Here is a 17,773-nt window from a genome sequence, read left to right as displayed (position 1 = left end):
AAGAGCCAGAGGTGAGGAGGGGGGGGCGGGGGGGGGGGGGGGGGGGCGAAGACAGGGGATGGGGAAGAATGCGGAAAGGGAAGGTATGCAGCCCGGAAAGGAAGGAAGGCCACATTAGCTCGGGGCCCCGTGCTCGCTACGCACGTATCCACAAAAGAGTTGTGGATCCCCTGGGGGGCACTGAAGTTTTGTGAGCTCCTCTCGGGTGCGAAGACTTGTGTGAGGTCTTGCGTTGTCATGAAGAAGGAGAAGTTCGTTCAGATTTTTGTGCCTACGAACACGCTGAAGTTGTTTCTTCAATTTCTGAAGAGTAGCACAATACACTTCAGAGTTGATCGTTTGACCATGGGGAAGGACATCGAACAGAATAACCCCTTCAGCGTACCAGAAGACTGTAACCATGACTTTACTGGCTGAGGGTATGGCTTTAAACTTTTTCTTAGTAGGGGAGTGGGTGTGGCGCCACTCCATTGATTGCCGTTTTGTTTCAGGTTCGAAGTGATGAACCCATGTTTCATCGCCTGTAACAATCTTTGACAAGAAATTGTAACCCTCAGCCACATGACGAGCAAGCAATTCCGCACAGATGGTTCTCCTTTGCTCTTTATGGTGTTCGGTTAGACAACGAGGGACCCAGCGGGAACAAACCTTTGAATATCCCAACTGGTGAACAATTGTGACAGCACTACCAACAGAGATGTCAAGTTGAGCACTGAGTTGTTTGATGGTGATCCGTCGATCATCTCGAACGAGTGTGTTCGCACGCTCCGCCATTGCAGGAGTCACAGCTGTGCACGGCCGGTCCGCACGCGGGAGATCAGACAGTCTCGCTTGACCTTGCGGCGATGATGACACACGCTTTGCCTAACGACTCACCGTGCTTTTGTCCACTGCCAGATCACCGTAGACATTCTGCAAGCGCCTATGAATATCTGAGATGCCCTGGTTTTCCGCCAAAAGAAACTCGATCACTGCCCGTTGTTTGCAACGCACATCCGTTGCAGACGCCATTTTAACAGCTCCGTACAGCGCTGCCATCTGTCGGAAGTCAATGAAACTATACGAGACGAAGCGGGAATGTTTGAAAATATTCCACAAGGAATTTCCGGTTTTTTCAACCAAAATTGGCCGAGAAAAAAAATGTGTTGCATTATTTATTGAACTGCCCTCGTAGTTTCTTGTCAGTTTCTTTGTCATGATTGTTCGTTGCAGGTGTCTGTATTGTAGTTGTTCTGTGCTAATTTGTTTACCGAAGAGGCTTCTGAGAAATCTGAAACCATCCAGTGAGTTCTGTGTTTTCGCTAGGAGTTTGCCAGTTGACACAGTTGCAGTGTGTCTTATGAAAAGGACTGTTTGAAATGTTTCCTAAATGGGCCCACAGGAGAGTGAAGTGTGCTGACTGTTTGCATATCCATAAAATAATGATATATAAGACAAACAAAAAAACAGACTTTGTTCAGATTGGGAATAAATGTTCCATTTGAAAACTCTGTTTCAAATTGAAGGTGTTTCCAGTGATGACTTTTTGTATTCTAAATGTTTTGACAGCACTACCAACAGAGATGTCAAGTTGAGCACTGAGTTGTTTGATGGTGATCCGTCGATCATCTCGAACGAGTGTGTTCGCACGCTCCGCCATTGCAGGAGTCACAGCTGTGCAGAACAATGGTAGTATCTGAAAAAGGTGCACAGGTTTTAAGTATTATTCCAGAGACATTTTAAAGAAAACAATTTTGAACCATGTTCCATCAGTATCAATGTATATGGTAGACAAAATAAGGAATGTGAGGTCTGTAAAAGGAGTCTTTGGAAGACCAGATCCCTATTATGGTCATCCTGTACAAGCAGCTCAAGTTCACATAATGCAGTCATTTTATCTGAAAGATAAATGGGACTGTTCTCACCAGAGCGCCAACAAACGAGACACTACAACTGTAACAGCTGAAAGTCTAAAAGTTGTGAAAGGGAAGGTGTACATGACTTGCAGAAGTGAAATGGTGTGTACAGGCTGAAGAACTGTGTTTAGTGCTTCACTGAGATTTTTCTGAAACTGGTTCAACAGGAAGGCATTACTCTATATCAAAGGAAGGAAATGAAGCACTGGAACACATTTTTAGTTCATCAGCTGGCTAACTTCAGTGTACATGACTTGCCGTATTAAAGAAACTTTTGCAATTTATATAAGCAACTATACAACTTCACATATTGGAAGATCAAAATTTTATGCACTACGACCTAAGTGGGTAATTACAAACTCACCTAGATATGTCTGTTAATGTGTGTGCTGTGCGAATTTTGAAGAACATACTGGAGCATGTGACATACGACACCTTGGTTGGGCGTGTGAAGTCATTAGTAGTCTGTGACATAAAGCGAGAGACTTGTTTGTTTCAAGAATGTGGTAACTGCCCTGGAGAGGGAGGACTGTCTTTACAGACACTTGGCCTGAAAGACGTAGCATGTAACTCTGTAGAAATTACATAGGCGACTTGGGAGGAAAATAAACTAATGTAAGAAAACTGTTGCCTTTGACAGTTTCATTGATGAACTTGGTAAATGGTCAGTGAAAGCAGTAACACAGCAGCACCTGAAGAAATTGCAACAACAATACATTGCAGAAGTGAAAGGGTGTGTACAGGCTGAAGAACCGTGTTTAGTGCTTCACTGTGATTTTTCTGAAAATCGGTTCAACAGGAAGGCATTACTCTATATCAAAGGAAGAAAATGAAGCACTGGAACACATTTTTAGTTCATCAGCTGGCTAACTTCAGTACACAACAGAGTGCACAGAAGTCGTATAAATTGAAATCTTTAAGTCTTTGGAGCTGTCACATACATTTTGGAGCCATTTAAAATGCATCTGGTGAGCAAGATATATGAGACAGGCGAAATACCCTCAGACTGCATGAAGAATATAATAATTCCAATCCCAAAGATAACAGGTGTTGACAGATGTGAAAATTACCGAACTATCAGTTTAATAAGTCACGGCTGCAAAATACTAACGCAAATTCTTTACAGTAGAATGGAAAAACCGGTAGAAGCCGACCTCGGTGAAGATCAGTCTGGATTCCGTATAAATATTGGAACACGTGAGGCAATGCTGACCCTACGACTTGTCGTAGAAGAAAGATTAAGGAAAGGCAAACCTACATTTCTAGCATTTGTAGACTTAGAGAAAGCTTTTGACAATGTTGACTGGAATACTCTCTTTCAAATTATGAAGGTGGCAGGGGTAAAATACAGGGAGCAAAAGGCTATTTACAATTTGTACAGAAACCAGATGGCAGTTATGAGTCGAGGGGCATGAAAGGGAGGCAGTGGTTCAGAAGGGAGTGAGACAATGTTGTAGCCTCTCCCCAATGTTATTCAAACTGTATATTGAGCATGCAGTAAAAGAAACAAAAGAAAAATTCAGAGTAGGTATTAAAATCCATGGAGAAGAAATAAAAACTTTGAGGGTCACCGATGACATTGTTATTCTGTCAGAGACAGCAAAGGACCTGGAAGAGCAGCTGAACGGAATGGACAGTGTCTTGAAAGGAGGATATATGATGACCATCAACAAAAGCAAAACAAGGATAATGGAATCTAGTCAAACTAAGTTGGGCAATGCTGAGGGAATTAGATTAGGAAATGAGACACTTAAAGTAGTAAAGGAGTTTGGCTATTTGAGGAGCAAAATAACTGATCGAAGTAGAGAGGATATAAAATGTAGACTGGCAATGGCAAGGAAAGCGTTTCTGAAGAGGAGAAATTTGTTAACATCGAATATAGATTTAAGTGACAGAAGTGGTTTCTGAAAGTATTTGTATGGATTGTAGCCAGTATGGAAGTGAAACATGGATGATAAATAGTTTGGACAAGAAGAGAACAGAAGCTTTCGAAATGTGGTGCTACAGAAGAATGCTGAAGATTAGATGGGCAGATCACATAACGGAGGAGGTACTGAATAGAATTGGAGAGAAGAGGAGTTTGTGGCACAACTTGACTAGAAGAAGGGATCAGTTGGTAGGACATGTTCTGAGGCACCAAGGGATCACCAATTTAATATTGGAGGGCGGTGTGGAGGGTAAAAATCATAGAGGGAGACCAAGAGATGAATACACTAAGCAGAGTCAGAAGGAAGTAGGTTGCAGTAGGTACTGGAAGATGAAGAAGCTTGCACAGGATAGGGTAGCATGGAGAGCTGTATCAAACCAGTCTCTGGACTGAAGACCACAACAACATTAAAATGCTTGAAAAATGAGTATCTTATTCATCTTTCAAAACTAAAGTTATGTTAAATAAGGCTAGGTTTTGATTTCTATGAGCCTGTTATGTGATAATGTCGTAATAAAACAAGTTTTATGTATGGCAAAAATTTCAAGAGTTTATAAAACCAGTTCACTCTAAAAGTGGAAGCTCTCCTTTTCAGGGAATGTAGAACTAAATGGTACTAATCAGCAGAAAGAAAATCAAAATTTTATGGATTGGTATTTTTGAAAAAAAAATTGTTTTTACCATAAATTATAAAAAATTAAGAACACTACAGTAAAACAACTTTAACAGATAAGTACAAATGGAGGATTTCTTTGTAATAATAAAGCAATTATCTTTCAAATAAAAGAAGAAAAAAACCAATAAAATATCTATAACTGTTTTAAAATTTTTTCTAAAATTTGCATCTTCAAAATGGTATGCGCAGAGTTATTTTTGGAGGGCTGTATCTTGTCGGGCAGATTTTTTTTGTTTTAAGAAAACAAAAAAATACATGTTCCTTACTTAATCCTTCATTTTAACATACTCTAAATTCAATAACATCTGAGACTATGAAGGTAAGACTTGTCCCCAGCGTGCCTGAATTGATCTGGACTATGCCATGACGTTTCTGTGCACAGTCAACCATTCACAAACAATTTTGTCTGCTAACCGGGCCACTTGGATACAGATGATGCACAGCCTGCAAATGGAACGGATAGAAGCCCTGAGAAAGTAACATGCCACACTCGCACCTGTGGAATATCGAGCTGATGGCTAATGCACCGTGTACTGGTGGTGGGACGCAATTGCACCATTGCAATAATGTCTTCTCTTTCCCCATCTGACTGGATGGCTTCACATTCTGATATTACGTGTCCATGGGGTAGTGTTCTGGATTCATATTATGTTTGAAAAACCCTGGGAAATACCATGGCATAGGGGTTTGTCGATCAGGGAAACATCTCTGGTATTCTTTCATAACCGTACGGGCACTTCCATGTACCTGTATGTGGCATGTTGGTATTCGCAGACACAATGCACTTGCCCAATTAAACAACACTAAAGTGTGACAAGCACATGGTCTAATGACTGCTCACTGATCAAACCACTGATTGCAAATTGGATACACTTGCGGCTGTTGGTTCAGTGTGACATCACAGTCCTGCCATCTGTTGGAGAATCCCCACAGCTCTTGCAGGATGGATCAGTCATCTGTCCCACAATTATTCTGACCATCACAGTGCCTACACAGCATTTAGGTAAGTAATGTTTGCACTTGTCATCATATCCATTCATCGCTATGTGTAGCCTTCAACCCGATCCAGTTCCGAAATGATCAAAAATTGTACACATGCTCATACGACTTTTTCAGTTTATTTTTATACTTAGAATCACCTCAAAAATTATGTGACATTCCACCTGAACCACTCTGTATAAAACAGAAACTTACAATGTATGCCCATTACACTATACTAATTATATGTGCAGCTGACACAAAGGAAGAGCCTGTAAGGGATGCACTCCTGAATACTGAAGCTGCAAACAAATATCTAGTCAAAACAATCTTTTTATAAAATCAATCTAAAACAAATGAACTAGTGTTCCAAACTAGAGTGAAATGTACAATGAAAATATTAAATTAAATAGAGAGGCATTTAAAGAAGTAAGCAGCACATAATTTTTAGGAACTATTGAAGATAACATCTGACCGGGAGGAGAGAGAGAGCACAAAGATATATGTAAAATGACAAGCATCCAGAGTTTCCTCATGCCACAAACAGCAAAAGGGGCGGAAGATAAAAGTTCTCAGGACAATATAATATGCACCTTTGTTCCCACATCTGACATGCTCAATTATATATGGGGAAGTGCTAAAGACAGGTATCCATAAAAGAGTAGGTGTATACCTATAGCAAAAATACCATCCAGACAAACTAAAAGACAAGCTTTTGACATTGTATGTCCTCTCTCTCTCTCTCTCTCCACGTATGTGTGTGTGTGTGTGTGTGTGTGTGTGTGTGAGAGAGAGAGAGAGAGAGAGAGAGAGAGAGAGAGAGAGAGAGAGAGAGAGAGATATGGTAGTAGAGTAAATGATAAAACACCTCCACAAAACGCAACAAAAGGAAATGGATTATTAGTGTTAGGAAAATTTCAAAATAACAATGGGTGCTCCCAATGGGTTTTCAAACATGCTACCTCAACCAATTTTGTTAGGGAAGAAAGGAAATTAAACTCATTTAAAAATCGCTTAAAATTATACCTTACAGAGAAATTTCTATACGGTCGAATGAGTACTAAATTTCACATTAAATTTTAGCTGTAATATTGTAGAAAGAAATGTTATAACCACATATGTGCCAGTAAAATGTATTCCCGTTTTCTTCACTGTACAAATATAATTGCATGACGCACCTTATACTCTCAGCTGACGATTATTAGCTAGAATCCATGGGCAAAGAATGACGGACTGAATAATCTCTAAGACGATGTGATGTGCGGATGGGGCGTCGCACATAAACGGCCTTTATCGTATACAAACGTACAAATCGAACATGTATTCATTCCTCTATGGAAATATCACGATATTTAACGTTTTAAAGTAGGCTAAACAAATACGCAAACACATCGTGTACAACAAAACTATTAACCTGAGTGCGCGGTTTCTCTTCTTACGAATTTTTCAACTTTAATGAATAATAACGACTGGAAAAATGAAATGGAGCAGGCATTATTGTGTAATATAGACGAAGTTAACTGTTAAACCCTGATTCATAACTTAACTATACGGCAGAGCGAAAACAGCGTCTCGTCCCCAGCCAAAGATGTATTTTGTACCGAGTAGTTACCAAATAAACAACCTTTTCCCTCGAGCCTGCGATGGACCAAGAACTGCTTCATCACTCATTTCAACACAAATATTTACGTAATAGAATACACTTACACTTTTACTACAGATAAAAAAATTCACTATCCACAAGAATTAAACATACACATGCGTACAACCATCACCAGCTATTTGTTCTCGGAGTATTACAGCTGTTACAGGGAAAAGGCAAACTGATAAGTGGATATTTGCTATCAACACAACACGTATTTGGAGGCGCGTGGCGTCGAATGGGTGGGGGCGGAGAAGGTAAGCACAGTTGCGTTTACTTTAGACCAGAAGGGTGGGGAGAGCAGAACAATTGCCTTTCGGGGCATGGGGGTCGGTGAATGGTTAACATTCATGACGTCATATGAATGGTCAATGGTAGCTTCGGCGTAGCACGAATCATGAGGTTATAAAATTCTAACCTCCTTGGCACGAATCGATAGATATCACTACAGACTGCTCCCGGCAAGGAGATTTGGACCTATAGAGATGCCCACATGTCGGGAAAGTGAAACCAGCGACTTAACCATTTCTTTGATGCCAACGAGTTAAAATTTTTTTAACTCGTTGTTTGAGGCCAAAACATTGTGGGTAGTGAGTGCCCATTGGCGTGTTGTTTATCGAAATAAATAATAACGTAAAAATGGTTACCTGTATCGCCTACGGATGCACAAACAGAAACGGAAAGTCACCGGTCACCTTCCACAGTAGCTAAAGAAATAATTCCAGTTTAAAAAGGACTGTGTACTTCAGTGATTTCACTAATTACCCTCAAACTTTTATGTTTACAGTGCACTGTTTCTTCTCAAAGGACACTGCAAAGAAAAGTTTGTGGGTCAAGGTACTGCGATGAAAAGACTGGGCACCAACAAAATATAGTAGAATATGCTATTTTGTCGAAAACTGACATTCTGAGCTCACGGCACAGTCAAAACACAGAAAATATAACGGTAACCAGTCACATTTTACAATACTATTTATTTATTTAAATAGCGCCGTAATTTTACATTAGCTTCCACTTTTGGTTCTCCCAAATCATAAAATTTCCTTGGGATGGTCGTGCCGTCTATCTAACTGTAGTTGTACCGCACAATGATTTACCCCAAGGAAATTACATCATTTGAGAAAACAAAAGTTAATGTAAAATATATCTCAACGCGAACAAGCCGTCTGACGATGAAACTGTCGGTTAGAAACCACTAACGGGGCTATTTAAATACATAAATAGCGTTAAAAGAAGTGGCTTGTTGCACTATCAAATCTTTGCCTCAAACGCGGCGCCATGCAATGCATTTTCTCATCGTTTCCTTAGAACCTGCAGAGTATAACTTGCACTACATGTTTCAAACACGATTGTAATTCTTAATTGCATTATACGTATTTGTATGACACAATTTGCTGACAGTGTGGTTCCATATGGTACTGGCGTGCCATGTGTAATTTTATTTCATTGTTTGCATTTGATACTATCCATTGAGTGAATTGTGTTACCAAGAAGCGATCATTTATTTGAAATTTATAACATAGTCTATGACTTTTCTGTGCACTATGCCAATTTTTGTGTTAGAAAGTTTCTCTGTTGCTTGTAAAACCTATGCATGCAGTGATTGCTTGTAAACTGTTTGCATGATCGTGAAATTAACTAGATGTCTATTTTAAAACTGATTTCTGCTGAGTATAGATTGGTATCTTCTAATGTGTGTAGACTCCGTGAAGCTGAGCAAACATATTTCTATTGCTGTTTTCTTATTCCCGTTGTGATGAGATAACTATAGTTGGAGTCACGAATGATGGTGGCCGAGTATAGACTGGATCTGCGCAACTACGTAACGTATTCTCCGACAGCCAATGAGAGTTCTGCATGTTCTGAGCGCTCTGCTGTGAATGCTGTAGCTAATGCGAGCATTAAACGTGATTGTAGAGACTTGTTTAGTGAATTTTGATTCCGTTTGTTGCGAGTTGTCATCGCTGATTGTGGTGGTAAGTGTTAAATTCTGTATAAGCAAGCGAGAGACGTAATTTGCAGGATATATGCTTTCTTCAAGCGGAAAGCACGCGTGTACGCGAATATGCGCCAACCGCCATCGTTCGTGGATCGGACTACAGTGCAGCCAAGCCTCATATACAGCAACATAAATCCGATGAAATTATAAGTTTTACTTCATTTAATACTTAATTTCGTATGATACACAACGATATGCGCTAATGCCTTCAGAAATTGCCTGGTAAAGCAAATTTCTACCACACCCTGTTATCTCTATTAGACCATTAGGGTGTATAGTTTGAGATTTAAGCCTATATAAAACAAGTGTATGTGTTAATGTAGTGTTGTAGTAGTTACAAGTAGCGGTTCGTAATAATTATACAACTGCCAACCAGACCCTATATGAATTGCTAGTCTTCCAACCAGACAGTGAACAATTTTTGGTGTCACATTGATGCCTACTGGTAGTCTTATAAATAGCACAGTTGTATTGTATGCCAAAATTACGACAGTTTTAGGCCATAGGACTCGAGTATAGCCTGCTGAATACATGCTGTATACTTGAGCAAATGTTACATGTTCCAAACCAGAAACATGTTTTGCAGAAACCATTGCAGGAGATATCCTGTCTGCAAAACGTTACGAAGAGGTGAATGAACAGTCAACAGGTTATCAAGAGCCTATGTTTTACAGTGAACATAAAACATCTTGTGCAGTGGTTTCCAACTTTTTTCTCCTGTGGATCTCTTTGGGTGAATAAATTTATACGACAGAGCCTCTTTAGCCTGCCTTACACCTTAACTGCTCCTCATATGTAAGATTTATGATAAAGGAGGAGAGGTATATGAGATACAGTTTTTAGTTTATGTTATTGTAGTGGCAATAAAGGTGATTGGGTGGTAGCAGGGGTGTATGCAGAATACTTATGGATCTATGAAGCAAAGGGACTGATGACCACAAGGATTCATCCCTTTTAATCCCAGAAAACAAACAACCAATCCATCAAGCACAGAATAGATATTGGACACCAATATTCCAGAAATGATAATTTATGGAACTAAAAATTTTGTAAAATTTCCTGATACCTTTGAAATTTCATGAATCTGTTTGTTTTCTAGTGTTGCCAGAAGATGATCCCATGAATACATACACATACCACATGATGACCCTACTGCTCATGTAAAGAGAAAATTGAAAATAGTGTGTGGAGAAAAGAAGCAGTACCATAAGAAGATAAAGCTTCTTCAGCAAAAGAACTGCTGCCTCAAGAAGCAAAATACTAATTTAAAAATTGTAATAAAGGCACTGCAAAAGAAGAACTATATGGATGAAGAAAGTGTTTCACTGCTGGAAAGTGTATCAGGAATAAGTGAAAGTAGTTTGCAAAGACTACAGGTTCCTTTATTCCTAGAAAATATGATGCAGCTTTTATGTCTTTTGCTTTAACACTTAACTTTTATTCACTGAGGGCTTATGATTACATCAGGGCCACATTTGGTACTTGTGTGCCACTTCCTCGAACAGTAAGCAAGTGGTATCATAATGTGGATGGGGCACCTGGTTTCACAAGTGAGACATTTGAACTTTTGAGAGTGAAAACTGCCTCAACTAGCTCAAACTACCCTGTTTTTTGTAGTCCGATAATGGATGACATTGCAATAAGGCAGAATGTTGTACTTGATGGCCATAAATACTTTGGCTATGTTGACATGTGCTCTACTATTGAATCAGAAACTCTCCTGCGAACCTTGCAGAACTCCTGAAAGAAAGAATATTGCGGAGACATGGCTTAGCCACAGCCTGGGGGATGTTTCCAGAATGGTATAAACTGTTGAAAACTGTTAAGGCAGGTCATTAATAAAAATCAAGAATAACAATGGTCCCTATACCGAGCGCTGGGGCACGCCATAATTAAGCTTTTATATTCAGAATGGTATGCATTTCCATCCTGAGAAATCTGTACTCTTTGTTTCCTATCAGTTAAATATGACTTGAATCACTCATAGGAAATACCACAGACACCATAATTATACAGTTTTAACAGCTGTAGATTATGATTTATAAGATCAAACAGTTTGGAAAGGTTCAAAAACAACCCATAGATCAGTTCCTTGTCGTAAATAACTTTGTAAACAAGTTTCGTGAAGGCAATATTATGTGAGAGAAGGAAAGGCTTTGCCTGACATTAAGTGTACAATTTTCGTTTTAGTGAGTATGCTTAAATGTGGCTAACCTGAAACTATTTTTGTACCATGCTTCGATCTAAGTGAAACTTTCATTCAAGCAAAGACAATCTGAGAATCGTTCATTTTGGTGGATACATCTAGTAAAATGATCTAAAGACTCTTCTTTTGTGAACAATATAGATAATAATGAGAGTTAAATTAAAAGCATTGGCTGTTTTGCCACAATGTAGGTATGCTTAACAAATGAAACTTCACATCAACAGGTTATGTTTTTACTGTGGTTATGAGTATTCGTCCATGAAAGTATGTTGTATCTAAGTACATACTCTCTGATACAACTGCCGATTTGAGAGCTTTAAGCAGAAAAGGCAAGATTCACACATAGTTTTAAGAAAGTCTTGTTTTGGGCACAAAAACATGGCAGTCTGCCACCTCCCTGCGGCTTGAGTCAATGCTTATACTCAGCACAGATAATGCCCTCTCTCCTTAGTTTAACCTCTATGGCTAGAATGCACTGATGATTTTTGCCATCATGACGAAATAGTTTTCACCACTGCCACGTCATGTAATCAAAGTGGAGTGCACTCACAATGGATCAAAGTCATCACGTTTTTTTGTGAAATCCAAGTGTCATTTGTTAATGCATGTGGAGAAGAGACTGTCATTCAACTTTTATAGCCCTGGCGTTTTAGTTGCATATAACATTATGGTGTGTTGATAATTTTTATTTTTGGACTGTCTAACTAAAACTGAATGGAATACAGTTTTTGTGCCATAAGTGTTTCGCCTGTATTTTTTGCCAGGCCTCTTCAATAGCTTGGTATGTGTACTGTACTTTTTTTTGTACTAACATGTTTACATTTAGGACATTGTAAATATATGTTCTGGCAGGTTGCTTTTCTGTAACGTAGTAATGGTTTAAAGTTCTACTTACATGTTTCCTGGATGTTGTTCTACATGTTGTATTTTTGCTCCATGTTCTACTTCTTACAAACTTAATTGCCATTTGAAATCTTATGAAATATATTCACAGTTGTGATTATGAGCAGCTATATAAGGGAATGCCGACAATGAAAATTTCAGCTGGACCGAGACTCAAACCCGTTATTCCCGCTTTACGCAAGTCGTTGCTTTAACCGCTTTGGTTATCCATGTACGACTCACGGCCAGACCCGGACTTCTATACATCGTCGTTCCTGCATCACAACCTGTACTCGTTCACACATTCACTACCTTTACATGTCACAAGTCTTCTGGAATACGAAAACCGAATTACAGTAACCGTTTTTCGCTGTGTTGTTTAGATGTTAAGGTCTGAAGTGGATTTGCTACCCCAGTTAAGTGTGGCGCATGGGAAACAGCAGATACCTTTTATGATTTAGTCAGCACAATCGCTATTTCTCTCAAATCAGATGAGGTGCAAACAGCTTCAGGCTAATATTTCTGTTTATCCTTCATTGCACAAAAAGCGACTCCACCCACATTAGCTGAAAATTTGTAAAAACAAGAGGAAACCTGACAGTTCAAGCACGTTTCAAAACCATTTGCTTTTACGTGGAGCGAAAATCGATTTCGGAATTGGAAAACCGGCAACTAGAAGTGGATTTCCAGAATAAATTTTGAAGTGTTTACATGTATCCCGTTTACATGGGGCTCCCAAAGCCGGATTCCGTAAACCGCCAATACTGCTCCTGGGTGGTTATGTAAACACTTCACAATTAATTCTGGAAATTCGCTTCTAGTTGTCGGTTCTCCATTTCCGAAATCGATTTTCGCCCCCATGAAAACACAACCAGTTTTGGAACGTGATTTTGGGCTGTCAGATTTCTTCTTGTTTTTACAAATTTTCGGGTAATATGGACAGAGTGGCTTTTTGTAGAGTGAAGGATAAGTAGAAATAGTAGAATGAAGCTTTTTACACCTCGTCTAATTGAAGATAAATAGCAATTGTGCTGACTAAATCACAAACTGAAACAGCTGTTTTCCAGGTGCCATATTTTACTGGACAAGCAATTCCACTTCAGGCCTTCACGTGTAAATGCAACACTAAAAACCGGTTTCCGAAATTCCGCTTTTGTCTTCTGGTAGATGTGTTGTATGTAAACGTAGTGATTACCACCCAGAAGTGGTATTAGGATATCGGTTTACGAAATCCGGTTTTGGGAGTTCCATGTAGACAGGGTGATGTAATTCCTGTACAGGGAATGACATTTTAATTGAAAGTAACTGCCTGGTATCGACAGATAAATACGATATTGCACTGCCTGTGTTGTTAAGGAGAATGATGCAATGTTCCTTTGTTCCTTCGGACATGCAAACACGAAATGTATTCAGTGGACCAGGGCTCTTACTTGGATTTCTAACTTTAGGCAAGTGCTCACCTTAACCGCTTTGGCTATCAATGCACAGCTCACTGCCACACCCAAATTCCCACATATTCTCATTCCTGCGTCACAACCTGTACTCAGACACATGTTATATAATTCCTGTACAGGGCAGGACATTTTAACTGAAAGTCGCTGCCCAGTACTGGTTGATAAATACGATTATGTAATGCCTATGTTGTTAAGAATGTCGGAATGTGGTACATTGATATCGATAATATTGACTTTGTAGACAGGGATCTCAACGATGGGTATTATATTTTCACTGCTCAACAGTTAGTTGGTTAGTTCCAAGCCTTGAATGTGTTTACTGTGTAAAGACAGATGTATGTATTTGTACTTGCTTTTTTCTAAATAAATATCCTTAAAATGATAGAAGTCTGCAGCTGTAAACTGAGAAAAGAAGTGATGGATTGCGAACTAAAGAGACGATTTTTAAAATGTGCTTTGTGAAATTGCATGTGGCTGACATTAAGATACCAGTGTTTGAGGAAGAAGACTATGGGAACAGAAAATGGCGAATGGAAATGTAACTGAAAATGAAGAAATGCTATACGAGCATGGACAAGGCAGATACTTGGAATGAAGAAAATCTGAGTGCATCGAACTGCATATATAGTGCAATCTCGAACAATGAAGCCTTTCACAACCGTATGAATTGCTGCTGGTAGATCTTTTGGGGTTTAACGTCGTGGTCCATTACACTCTTCTGTTCCTAACGTTTTGCACAGAACAGTGCTGGACATCTTCCGAGGTGTTGCTCCTCGATTGACTCTTGCCATCTTGAACAAGCAACTAGAATTCGTGGGTGATAAGGAAACTGCATTTGAAATAACGAAAAAAATCGACGAATTGTACTCCAAAGATCAACAGCACTACAAATTGTGTACAGAAACAAGTTGGACAAACTAAGGGAAAACATTATTCAGTACTTTTGAAAAAAACTGTGAATGAATTAAAATTAGCAGGTGTGAAAGTGATGGAAAAGGAGAAGCCAAACTACATGTTGAGAACCTTCCCAGAATCTTTGAGCTATATCAGTGACCTGATCGATGTTTTGAAAGAAGAAGATAAGACCGTTGAATATGTTAAAAGTAAAGTTCAGATGATGGGTTTAAAAGACAAGGATAGAAGTGAAAGTGTAAAATCCAATTCATGTCACACTGAAAAGAAAACCGGTTTGTGCTACCAGGAGCAGTTGTGTTACAGAGGTGGCAAAACTAGGCCATTTCAAGAAGGTCTGCCGCATGATCAGGAACAAGCAGATACTTGTGGACATATGGCAGACATCATTGAGGAGGCAGGTGCAGCAGTTGGCGACATGGACAAAGCGATCAGTGCAGTGAGGACAACAATATCTGGTCATATGGTTGGAGCAAACATTGTGGTTCAAGAGGCAGTCATCACCCAGGATCCCAAGCATGTCAACAGAACAGAACTGGTATGATCAGTTTTGTAATGCTGCTACAACCTACATTGGTGTGTAATAATGTTGACTTAGGTAACACGTTCAGACTGGCTGGTTATTGTACAGTGGTTGCTCAGACCATGTTGTTAATAATGAAAATTATTTTTCTGAGTACGTAACCTCAAAAGAGCCCGTGAATGTAAAAACTGCGGATTCTAAAGTTTTGCAAACTAAAAAAGTAGGAACTATAACTAGTTATTTTACAGTTTATGATGACACCATTCCAATCGAAATGAAAAATGTGTTCTACGACAAAGGTACGATCAGAAATTTGATCAGCTGTGCTAAAGTAACAGAAAAACATAAAACTATTTCTGTAGGCAATATCTCAAAGCTTTTTGGTAAGGCAGTAACTTACTTCTGATTGCTTTAGAAGAAGGTAGGCTGCATACAATAACACGTCAAATTTAGGAGAAAGAGATTAATGTAATTAGTATCAGTTGTAAGGATAACATGCCGCTGAAGGAGATATAGCATTGTACACTTGGAAATGTAAATTTTGTCGATTGGAATACGTTGTGTAATCATCAATTAACAGACGGTTTCCCAACAAATTTGGAATCAGAATTTATGAAGTGTTAAGTCTGTATTGAAAACAAAATGTACATTTTACATTCTTAAAACAATAGCAGCAAAGAAAAGAAACATTAGGGATTATTCATATTGACTTGAATGGCCCTCACTCAACTCATGGTTTGACTGAGGATGGATATTTTCCTACTTTTATTGAAGATGATAGTAAAGCAGCTAGAGTTTACACTGTCAAACCTAAAAATCAAGTTTATGATAATTTTGGGGAATATGTTAATGAAACTGAAGCTGTAGCTCATTAAAAGTATTAAGAAACTGAGATGTGACAATTGGAGAGAATATTTAAATTCACATGTGTATGAATTTATAAGACAGAAAGGCAACATTTTAAAAGCATGTCCTCCCTACATACATGAATTACATGGTACAGCTGAAAGACAGAACAGGTCAGTTACATATATGTTGAGGTACCTGATATCTGTAGCGAGAGTAGGTAGGAGACTTTGGCCTGAAGTAGCTTGTGCTGCTGCATACCTTAAAAACAAAACTTTATCTCAAAGTATTGAAGGGAAAACCCCTTATGAGACATCGTTTGAGAAGAAACCTAACAATCGACATTTAAAATTGTGTGGAAGTATGGTTTTTATACATGTGCCAGAACAGCTGAGAAAGTCAAAGTGGGACTCTAAAGCAAACTTGGAAATTTTAATAGAGTACAGTGAAGTTGGGTACAGAATGTTGATTAACAACAAACTTATCTTGCCACACATGTTGACACTGTGGAAGATGACATCAGGAGTCTAATTCAGAGTGTGAACATTTTAGTGATTCTGAGTGCAAAAGCATAGAAACTGAATCAGTAAATGAGAAAATGGAAGAAATGTGTATTTAACAATGTCCAAGCAGTCATAAATAAAAACAGAAACAAGAGTTGAGAAGGGGAACTATAGAATGTAGAACACCTGATAGATTTAATGATTATTGTCACGAGTAACTTCAGTTGTGCAAACTTCTGCAGTGCTGCTAGTCCAGAAAATTTTGAGAAGGCAATGAACAGTAAGGAGTCCAAAATTTGGGACAGCAAAGGATAAGGAAATCGAAATTATAATAGCAATAAAATTAGGACACTAGTAACCAAACCAGTGACTCTAAATATTCTTAATATAAAGTTTGTTTTTACAAGAAAATCCGACCACACTTATAAAGAAAGGTTAGTTGTAGGGCGCTTTGAACAAATTTGTGGATGACATTTATTCGCCAGTTGAAATGATGCAAACATTGAAGGTTCTGTTGTCATTCCATTATCAACAGGATTTAATTGTAGAACAAATGGAAATACAGGATGCATTGCTTAATGGTAAAATTTTCTCAGAAACTTATGTGAAGCAACCTCCTGGATACAAGGATGGAACAGATAGAGTTTGTTAGTTATTTAAGGCATTATATGGCTTGAGAGAAAGTTCTAGAGAATGGTATGATTGTTGGGATGTGTTTTTAAAAGGCCGACATTTTAATGATTATTGCTTATATGTATTCTAATGTTCTGACGACTTAAAGTGTGAGTGTGGGTGTGGATCATACTGATCTATTTCCCCAAATCACATTCAACTTCTTTATGAGGTGATTTACTTGGAATTTTTGCAGCCCCTCTTCTTTATGGGATAATTGGCTGCTGGAAAATCTCTTGACTTCTTCTCCGTCGAATAGCGCTAGATACAGGAACTTTTAAGCCTCTTCCTATTTATAAAATGAGTAGACATACGAACTTGCCTTTTCGTCAGTTAACGATGTTTTTGACTTTAATGCACAATGTAATTCACACTTTCAACATACGTATGCAACTTTCTGTAAGTACCTCATATTGTCGAACATTAGAAACAAAATGAGTTACAGTTAAAAGAAAGTTGGCTTGACTACCATGACTTCCTTAAAATAAATCACAAAATACATCTTGCCTCTACCAACGCTGAGTCAAGAGTCTATAAGAGTACTTTTTCAACTGTTCTTGATACACATAACAATAGACAATGACACAATAAGCACAGAGTGGCATAAAAACTCCATGGTTCTTACTTACACATGCACTAAAACCTTTATGGATTGCCC

General features: G+C 38.7%; 1 protein-coding gene across 9 annotated transcripts in view; it reads right to left on the bottom strand.

The window, feature by feature from the left end:
* The window catches only part of LOC126456778 (zinc finger protein OZF-like), a 181,276-nt gene extending 173,892 nt beyond the window's left edge, over positions 1-7,384 (bottom strand). For 3 of the 9 annotated variants that reach the window (XM_050092549.1, XM_050092554.1, XM_050092548.1), the window contains exon 1: positions 7,233-7,382. The gene's annotated coding sequence lies outside the window, so the exon portion shown is untranslated. Of the gene's footprint in view, positions 1-6,654; positions 7,059-7,183 lie in introns of those variants that run through there. The other 6 variants (XM_050092553.1, XM_050092552.1, XM_050092555.1 and 3 more) reach the window with 4 other exon arrangements.
* Between the last annotated feature and the right edge of the window lie 10,389 nt (positions 7,385-17,773).

This window comes from Schistocerca serialis, chromosome 2 (genome assembly GCF_023864345.2).
Source record: "Schistocerca serialis cubense isolate TAMUIC-IGC-003099 chromosome 2, iqSchSeri2.2, whole genome shotgun sequence".
Lineage (NCBI taxonomy): Eukaryota > Metazoa > Arthropoda > Insecta > Orthoptera > Acrididae > Schistocerca > Schistocerca serialis.
The sequence above is the reverse complement of the archived record's forward strand: the minus strand, read 5'-3'. Positions and strand labels throughout refer to the sequence as shown.